Genomic DNA, 8,672 nt, shown 5'->3' with positions numbered 1-8,672 from the left:
TCATTGTCATAAATAACACTGTGATAAGAGTGAAGGTGGACATATTGTTGTGTTTTCTAAGCAGCCTCTTTAAGCATTTGTCGTAAGACTGGTTAGCCAAACAGTTATTACTGGTTTTGTTTTGATTCTCAAAGTCTTATTTTGTACAAGAAGAGTAGTAGAAATTGAAAATTTGTGGACTAAATGGTCTGCATATCCTTGGAAAATCTGGTGGTTTCTGTAATCCACAAAATAGATATTTTCAGATTAAAATATATTAAGCAATGGAATTGACCTATTTAAATAACTGTACAATACAAACCTGCCTCACATTTTAATGTAATGCCCATGGTAAATCATGAGCTTCTACTGAATATTGGATATTGATATTGGTATACCTAATCACACATTAACTAATGATTATCATAATCCAATGCCCTGGGCTGGTGGTATATACATTAGATGATAGATTCTCCAAACTTTTCTTTTTAAGCATCACATGTATCAATGTGTGATTGAAAACATTGGTTGGAAAAAAAAAAAAAGAAAACATGGGTTGGGGACACCTGGGTGGCTCAGTGGTTGAGTGTCTGCCTTTTGGCTCAGGTCGTGACCCCAGGGGGTCCTGGGATTGAGTCCCACAATCAGGGTCCACCCAGGGAGTCTACTTCTCCCTCTGCCTGTGTCTCTGCCTCTTTCTCTGTCTCTCATGAATACATACATAAAAATCTTAACAAAAACAAAAACACAACCCAACCAATGTTGGTTTTTTTAAGTATTTTATTTATTCATGAGAGATGCACAGAGAAAGAGGCAGAGACACAGACAGAAGAAAAATCAGACTACCTGTGAAGAGCCTGATACAGGACTCAGTCCTAGGACGCCAGGATCATGACCTGAGCCAAAGGCAGACGCTCAACCCTGAACCACCCAGGTGTCCCAAAAACATCCTTTTTATATTTGTTTTTCCTCTGAATTTTTTCTTGCATTGCTCATGCAGTACCTATTCAATAATAATAGTTTTATGCATTCTTTTTTTAAAAAAATATTTTATTTATTTATTCATGAGAGACACAGAGAGAGAGAGAGACACAGGCAGACGGAGAAGCAGGCTCCATGCAGGGAGCCCAATGTGGGACTCGATCCTGGGACTCCAGGACCACGCCCTGGGCCTAAGGCAGGCGCTAAACTGCTGAGCCACCCAGGGATCCCCTATGTATTCTTTTTAATCTAGCAAATTCCAGTTCTATTAATATATCTTATGGAACAAAATAGTCAATAATATGTAAAGATATATGGAAAGGAAGTTCATTTTAATATTATAATAGTAAGCAACTGCAAATACTATGAATGTCCAGCAATAGGAGAATGGTCCAAAAATTATGACACATCCATATTACAGAACTTTTCAAGTGATCTTAAAGTATGGATCAGAAGAAATATCTACAATATTAAGTAAAAGAAATTTAGTGCATTTTCTTGCTTTTGAGGGAAAAAAACACTGCAATAGAAGTGCACTATGTATGAGGTGGACAACTTGCACCATATGTCAAGATTCCTGACGGGTGGTGATATTGAATGAGGTGAAAGAGAATCCTTGCTTTTTTTTTTTTTTTTTTTTTTACACCTCTATGTGTTGACTTATTTACAACAAGCAAAGTTATCTTTGTCACACATACATATGTGTGTAGAAATATGAAGTAGACTTTTATTGAAACCTGTGAACACAATAGTTATATCCAACTGAAAGAATAGCAATATCATGATACATTTACACTATTAATGAAAACATTAAAGAATTTGCTGAACAAATACTTTAAAACATCTTTTTTTGAATTCTTAAAATTGACTTTCATAAAATTTAGTTGCATATTTACAAAGTTAAATCATCTTTCTTTTTCCCAAGTTATTCATTATTAAGTACATACTGGGGAGTTGGGGAGTTAATTTCAAAGCTATACCTTTAATATCCCTGTATTTTTCTTCTATAGATAGCTTAAACTTCCTAGTTGTTCACAGTAGTTGTATACATTACTCCACTGTGTTTCAAAAATGCCTATAATAAACATAAATTTAATCACTGCTAAAATTCCATCAACATGTTTTAAAATCTGTCATCCAGTGAGAATAAAAGGAATCTCATATCATCAGGTAGTTCTTTATAACATATAATGTCTATGAAACACTTTAATTGTCTATTTCAGAAAGCCAGCATTAAGTCAGTACTGAAACTCCATGTCTGGTCATTGTCTTTAACTCTATTATCCTCCATGAAGGTAGCTATTCTGGAATTTAGTCTTTTGAAAACTTTTTGATGGGGGATTGCCTAACATCCCCTTGCTTATTGGCACAACAGTAATTTCTTTACTATTCAGTATCACAGTGACAGAACAACCAATGTGCAATCTTTCCCTATTCTACTAGCCATTTGTTCTTAATCTTTCTTATTTTCTTCTTTCGCCTCTAACGCTTCTTCATCTCTTCCTCTTGTAGATTCCTTATGCTGCACCCTTGGCTAACACAAAATATTATAAACTTAAAAAAAATAATAAAAACAAGAAAACCAAAATATCAACTCACGGACATCGCAAGAGTCACAAGTAGGAAATTTATGTCTACAATCCATGTAGTTATTAATCCACATTCTTAGGAATACCCATAAGATGGAGCTGATTTTTGTAATTCAAATTGCAACTACTGGAGCAACTGAGTGGCTCATTCAGTGGAGCATGTGACTCTTGATCTCAGGGTTGTGAGTTCAAGCCCCACGTTGGGCGAAGATTATAAATAAATAAATAAACTTTTAAAAGATGGTAAAATGATAAGTTGAAAAAAATCGCAAATACTGCCAGAATACTGCAATCAGTATCCTCATGGAGTCATACATACACATGACTAGATTCTACATTTCTATAGGTTTTACAATAAAATGCTCTGTCTTTACAATTAACCTTTAATTCATTAGGTGTATATTAATGTGTCCATCACATTGGCTTTTATGTTTGTTACTTGTATAAACAAGGAAGCTAATAATATAAGTATCTGATCAACCTGATTGTTTTCTTAAGGCTGTATGTAGAGTACCAGTCATCATACCACATCTGGGAAACATATGAATATGTTTTCAAATTATTATCAGTATACTTTGGTGTTTTATTTGTTTCTGTATTCTCTTTTAAAAATCTGTTATTTTTGTCAAAATAACACATGCATACACTTTTAAACATCTGATAATGTAAATGATTTATAAACAGTAATCCCTGCCTCACCCTCTCACCCTTCCCTATTCTTCTATTCTCCCATCACCTACGTTGAACTCTTTTACCTGTTTCTTCTTTTATTTTGGGTACAATATGCTTATGTTACAAATTTGATTTATTAATTTTAGACAATATGCGTAAAAATGAACGTTTTGTTGTTTTCCACTATCATCATTCCACACTTTCACCATATTATGAAGTTAAAAAATTAACAAAAAAGTTTCCATTTTCTTTAAAAGTTTCCATTTTTATGGCCCTGTAGATAACTGTTCACCACTGAACCAAATAATGTATTTATTTCCTTTTTCAGAGGATCTCTGGGTGGCTCAGTGGTTTGGCGCCTGCCTTTGGCCCAGGGTGTAATCCTGGAGTCCCAGGATCAAGTCCCATGTCGGGCTCCCGGCATGGAGCCTGCTTCTCCCTCTGCCTGTGTCTCTGCCTCTCTCTCTCTCTATGTCTACTGTGACTAAATAAATAAAATCTTAAAAAAAAAATATTTCCTTTCTCAAACAATTTTTTGATTTTTAAGAAAATTTTATAATTTTATATCATTTTATTATGTTCCCTTTTTTTCCCAAAGAGATATGGCAATATCTATATACCTATTTATAGCAGATAACTTAGTAATGCAAAAATATGTCAAACTATTAATTATATTTATTTTCCTAGAGATGTTTCTCCTCAGCCTTGTTTCCTCCTGCTCAAATTTGAATCTGCTTTTCTTTTTCCTTTTCTTTTTTTTTTTTTTTAGGTCCAAAACAGTGGTCATTCTGAAATGTCTCTTTGCTTTGCTGCTTGTCTGGCTAGATCCTTCCTTTCTTATAGTCCACAACCTATGCTTTGCATAATCCATTGCTTGGCTTAAGCATATCATCAAAAAGCTTCTCAAGAAAGATTGTATGGAAGATTTATTTCTTGATATGTTGTGTGACTAAAAATAACTTCATTGTTGCATCACAATTAATCAAAATTTTGGCTAAGAAGATTGCTTTACTGTCTTTCATCATCTATTGCTATATTAATAAACCTAGAGCTTTTCTCAATATTGTTTCTTAGTTTATAAAGTGGTTTTATGTTATTTTTAGATTGTAAATATTTACTGTCAGAAAAGCAGCAAAGAGACATCCCAGGATGACTACTGTATTGGATCTAGAGAAAAACAGGTTGAGAGTGGAGCAAGAGGAAAAAGGGTTGGGAAGGTTTCCAGGGAAATAAATATTATATAGATATAATTTCACATAAAATTCATGGACATATATTTTCTTTTCTCTTTAAATGTCATTTATTTATTTGAGAGAGAGAGAGAGCATGAGCACACAAGCTGGGGGAGAGGCAAAAAGAGAGGAAGAAGCAGATTATTCAGCTCTCGCTGAGCAGGGAGCCTGATGAGGGGCTCCATCCCAGGACCCCAGGACCATGACCTGAGCCAAAGGCAGACGCATAACCTATGGGGCCATACAGGCACTCCTCATGTATATATATTTTCATATATGTTTTATTATGTATATTTCATATTATATTATTTCTTTGATAATCTACTCTCATTTATTCTATCCTGCTTTTGATTTCTTTTTTTTTTTAATTAATTAATTTATTTATTTATGATAGCAGAGGGAGAAGCAGGCTCCATGCACCGGAAGCCCGACGTGGGATTGGATCCCGGATCTCCAGGATCGCGCCCTGGGCCAAAGGCAGGCGCCAAACCGCTGCGCCACCCAGGGATCCCCTGCTTTTGATTTCTAAGACCACTTTCTTTTTTTGGAAACATTTTCTTTTCAAAGCATCCCATTTTGGGGATCCCTGGGTGGCGCAGCAGTTTGGCGCCTGCCTTTGGCCCAGGGCGCGATCCTGGAGACCCGGGATCGAATCCCACATCAGGCTCCCGGTGCATGGAGCCTGCTTCTCCCTCCGCCTGTGTCTCTGCCTCTCTCTCTCTCTCTCTGTGACTATCATAAATAAAAAATAAAAAAAAAATAAAAAAAAAAATAAAAAATAAGTTCTTTCTAAAAAAAAAAAAAACAAAAAACAAAGCATCCCATTTTAAATTTATGATTGCAGGGGATCCTAATGGGTTCAGTGTGTAGAGCATATGATTCCTGATCTTGGGGTCATGTGTTTAAACTCCATATTGGGGGTCAAGTTTACTTAAAAAAAAAAGATAAATTTATGATTGCAGTATTTTATCTCTCTCTGATTATTAATTGTAATTTTTAAAAAAGCTTTCTTCTGATACTGCATTATGTCTGTTTCCTTCAGGCCTTTATATTTCTGTTTCCATTTGTCTCTTCCTTATTGGAAACACTACTTAGGTACCTAGTGATTCCAGGATGCTCATTTCATATTTAAGAACTAAGGAGCTGATTGGAAGCTCTGTACATGTGGGTGAGACTTGACAACAGGTAGAATAAACTGAAGCAAAATGCAATCTTTGAAGAACTACAAATGTCAGGTTTTTTAATACTTTTTATCTAGGTTATTTCAATTTTTTCAAACACACAGGGAGAAGGGTGACAAAGATGTGTTCAGAATATCCAATTATTGGAATTCTGAGAATAGGATAAGTAAGGGAACTTTATTGATTGAATTATGTACCCCCAAATTCAAATGTTGAAGTCTAAACCTCAGTATCTCCAAATGTGACCTTATTTGGAAATAGGGTCACTGTAGTTGTAGCTCTTTAAGATAAGGTCATACTGAAATAGGATGAGCCCCTAATTCAATATGATGGTCCCTTGTGAAAACGGGAAATTTGAATACAGACATGCACTCACAGGAAGAATGCCACATAAAGATAAAGGCAGAGATTGGAGTGATGCAGCCTAAGCCAAGGAATGTCACAGATTGCCAGCAAACACCCAGAAGCTAGGAGAGAGACAAACAGATTCTCCCCCACTGCACTCAAGGGGAACCAATCCTGCCTGCACTTTGATCTCGGACTTTTAGCCTACAGAGCTGTGAGACAACACACCTCTGTTATTTAAGCCACTGACTTGTGGTTTGTGGTACTTTGTTACAGCAGCATGAGGAAACCGATACAGGAGTTACAGCTCAGTATGCAATAATTCTTTTAATTCCATGCTGTTAGCCCCTTGCCTCACAGCTATCCTCTATTTGACTGACTTTTCCTGAATCTAGAGTTTCTTGGACTCAAATTTTCCAGAAAATGACCTTCTGGCCCTTTGATTCATGAGGGGTCGAGAAACATGAGTAGGGAAATAGTTCCTAGTTGTGTGGTCTGGGGAAGTGGGCGTGCAGCAGGCTGAGAACCCCATTCTAGCTTGTGGACACTGAGCCCCTGAGGGGCTCTGTAGAGTGAACGACTTGTGCGCTTGCTCCACCCCGGGCAGTCACTTATTACCCACCCAACCGCCCTCTATCTTTTGAAAGTTGGCTTGGGGAGTCTCCGCCAGGGAGTCGCCGCGGTTTCCTGCTTCAGCAGTGCTGGGAGGGAACCCGGCGCGCAGAGCCAGCCCCCGCCACCTGCACGCAGCGCTCCCGGACGCGCCCAGGCCCAGGTCCAGGCCCGGGCCCAGGTCCAGGCCCAGGCCCAGGCCCAGGTCCGGGCCCGGCCGCCGCCGTGGCCCCCTCGTAGCTGCGCCAGAACTGCCGCCGGGACTCGAGGCCGCCGTCCACCGCCAGGTCAACCTGGAGCTCTATGCGTCCTACGTCTACTTGTCCGTGTCTTAGTACTTTGATCGTGATGATGTGGCTTTGAAGAACTTTGCAAATATTTTCTCCACCAATCTCAGGAGGAGAGGGAACATGCTGAGGAACTGATGAAGCTGCAGAACCAACGAGGTGGTAGAATCTTCCTTCAGGATATTAAGAAACCAGACCGTGACAATTGGGAGAATGGGCTGAATTCAATGGAGTGTGCGTGACACTTGGAAAAGAGTGTGAATCAGTCACTGCTGGAACTGCACAAACTGGCCACTGATAAAAATGACCCCCATTGTGTGACTTCATTGAGACTCATTACCTGAAGGAGCAGGTGAAACCTATCAGAGAATTGGGTGACCATGTAACCAGCCTGTGCAAGATGCGGGCTCCCTAATCTGGCATGGCAGAGTATCTCTTTGACAAGCACACCCTGGGAAACATGTGTCTTCCCATAGCCACAGGGTGACTTCCCTGGTCACCGAGGCAGTGCATGCATGTTGGGGTTACCTTTACCTTTTCTATAAGTTGTACCAAAACATTTACTTCTTTCATTTGTATTGTTCCTTCAAATAAAGTAATTTGGTACCCTTCCAAAAATAAAAAATAAAAATAAAAGTTGGCATGGGGCACCTGAGTAGCTCAGCAGGTTAAGCATCTGACTCTTGATTTTGGCTCAGGTTGTGAGACCAAGCTCTGTGCTGGGTGTGGAGCTTGCCTAAGATTCTCTTTCCCTCTCTCTGTGTCCCCATTACTCTCTCTCCCTCCTTCTCTAAAAAAAAAAAAAAAAAAAAAAAAAAAAAGTTGGCAAAATTTATCATATATTATGTGTCCTTTTTCATTTCATTTGCTCTTGTGGATTTTTTAATGTTCTTTTTAAAAAATTTTTTTAAAGATTTTATTTATTCATTCATGAGAGACATAGAGAGAGAGAGAGAGAGAGAGAGAGAGAGAGAGAGGCAGAGACACCGGCAGAGGGAGAAACAGGCTCCACGCAGGGAACCTGACATGGGACTCGATCCAGGGTCTCCACGATCAGGCCCTGAGCTGAAGGTGGCACTAAACTGCTGAGCCACCCGGGCTGCCCAATTCACCTTTTTAAATAAAAACTTTGGACAAGGTTTCTTTTTAAAAGGAGTTTTTTAAAAAAAATAAATGGTTTTTGATTTAAAAAAATATATTTTTATTTAGTTTTTCAATATAAGCTCTACACCTAATGTGGGACTTAAACTCACAACTGCAAGATCAAGAGTTACATGCTGTACTGACTGAGCCACCCAGACACCCCACTAATTCACCATTTTTAATCAGAAATTCTTTGTTTCTGGTCATGATGTTACATTTAAACAGCAAAGCCAGAGAATGGATAGATATAATAAGCCAAACACATATGTTTGCTTCCCTTTATGTCTCAAATCCCCTAAAATTTGAGAAGAAATTCATAGAAGCATTATAAAATGAGAAAGATTTCCATGAATAGATAAGACATGTTGAGGAATCTCTGGATAATGGCAAGACTGATTATTTTGGACGATTAATTGTATGAAAAAGGAAAAGTAGATTGTATTAGATTGAGAAGTGACACAGTGAGAAAAAACAAAGCCCAAATTCTTTGAAGAAAACCACTTCAGAATTTAGAACAGATCCAAGAAAATGGCAAGCTCAAAGTGAACAAATGCAGAGAAGGAGATGTTGTGTCTGAGTAATCAGCAGGGTAAATGGGTGATAGATGTCAGACAGCTACATGTCAGTACCTTGCAGGGCTGGGAAAGCATT

At 38.2% G+C, this 8,672-nt stretch overlaps 1 pseudogene; it reads left to right on the top strand.

Moving 5' to 3' along the window:
- The first annotated feature begins 4,370 nt into the window (after positions 1 to 4,370).
- On the top strand, positions 4,371 to 7,365 carry LOC112912163 (ferritin heavy chain pseudogene; annotated as a pseudogene).
- The last annotated feature ends 1,307 nt before the right edge of the window (positions 7,366 to 8,672 follow it).

The sequence above is a fragment of the Vulpes vulpes genome, chromosome 15, assembly GCF_048418805.1.
Source record: "Vulpes vulpes isolate BD-2025 chromosome 15, VulVul3, whole genome shotgun sequence".
NCBI classification, from domain to species: domain Eukaryota; kingdom Metazoa; phylum Chordata; class Mammalia; order Carnivora; family Canidae; genus Vulpes; species Vulpes vulpes.
This window is presented reverse-complemented; position numbering and strand designations above follow the sequence as displayed.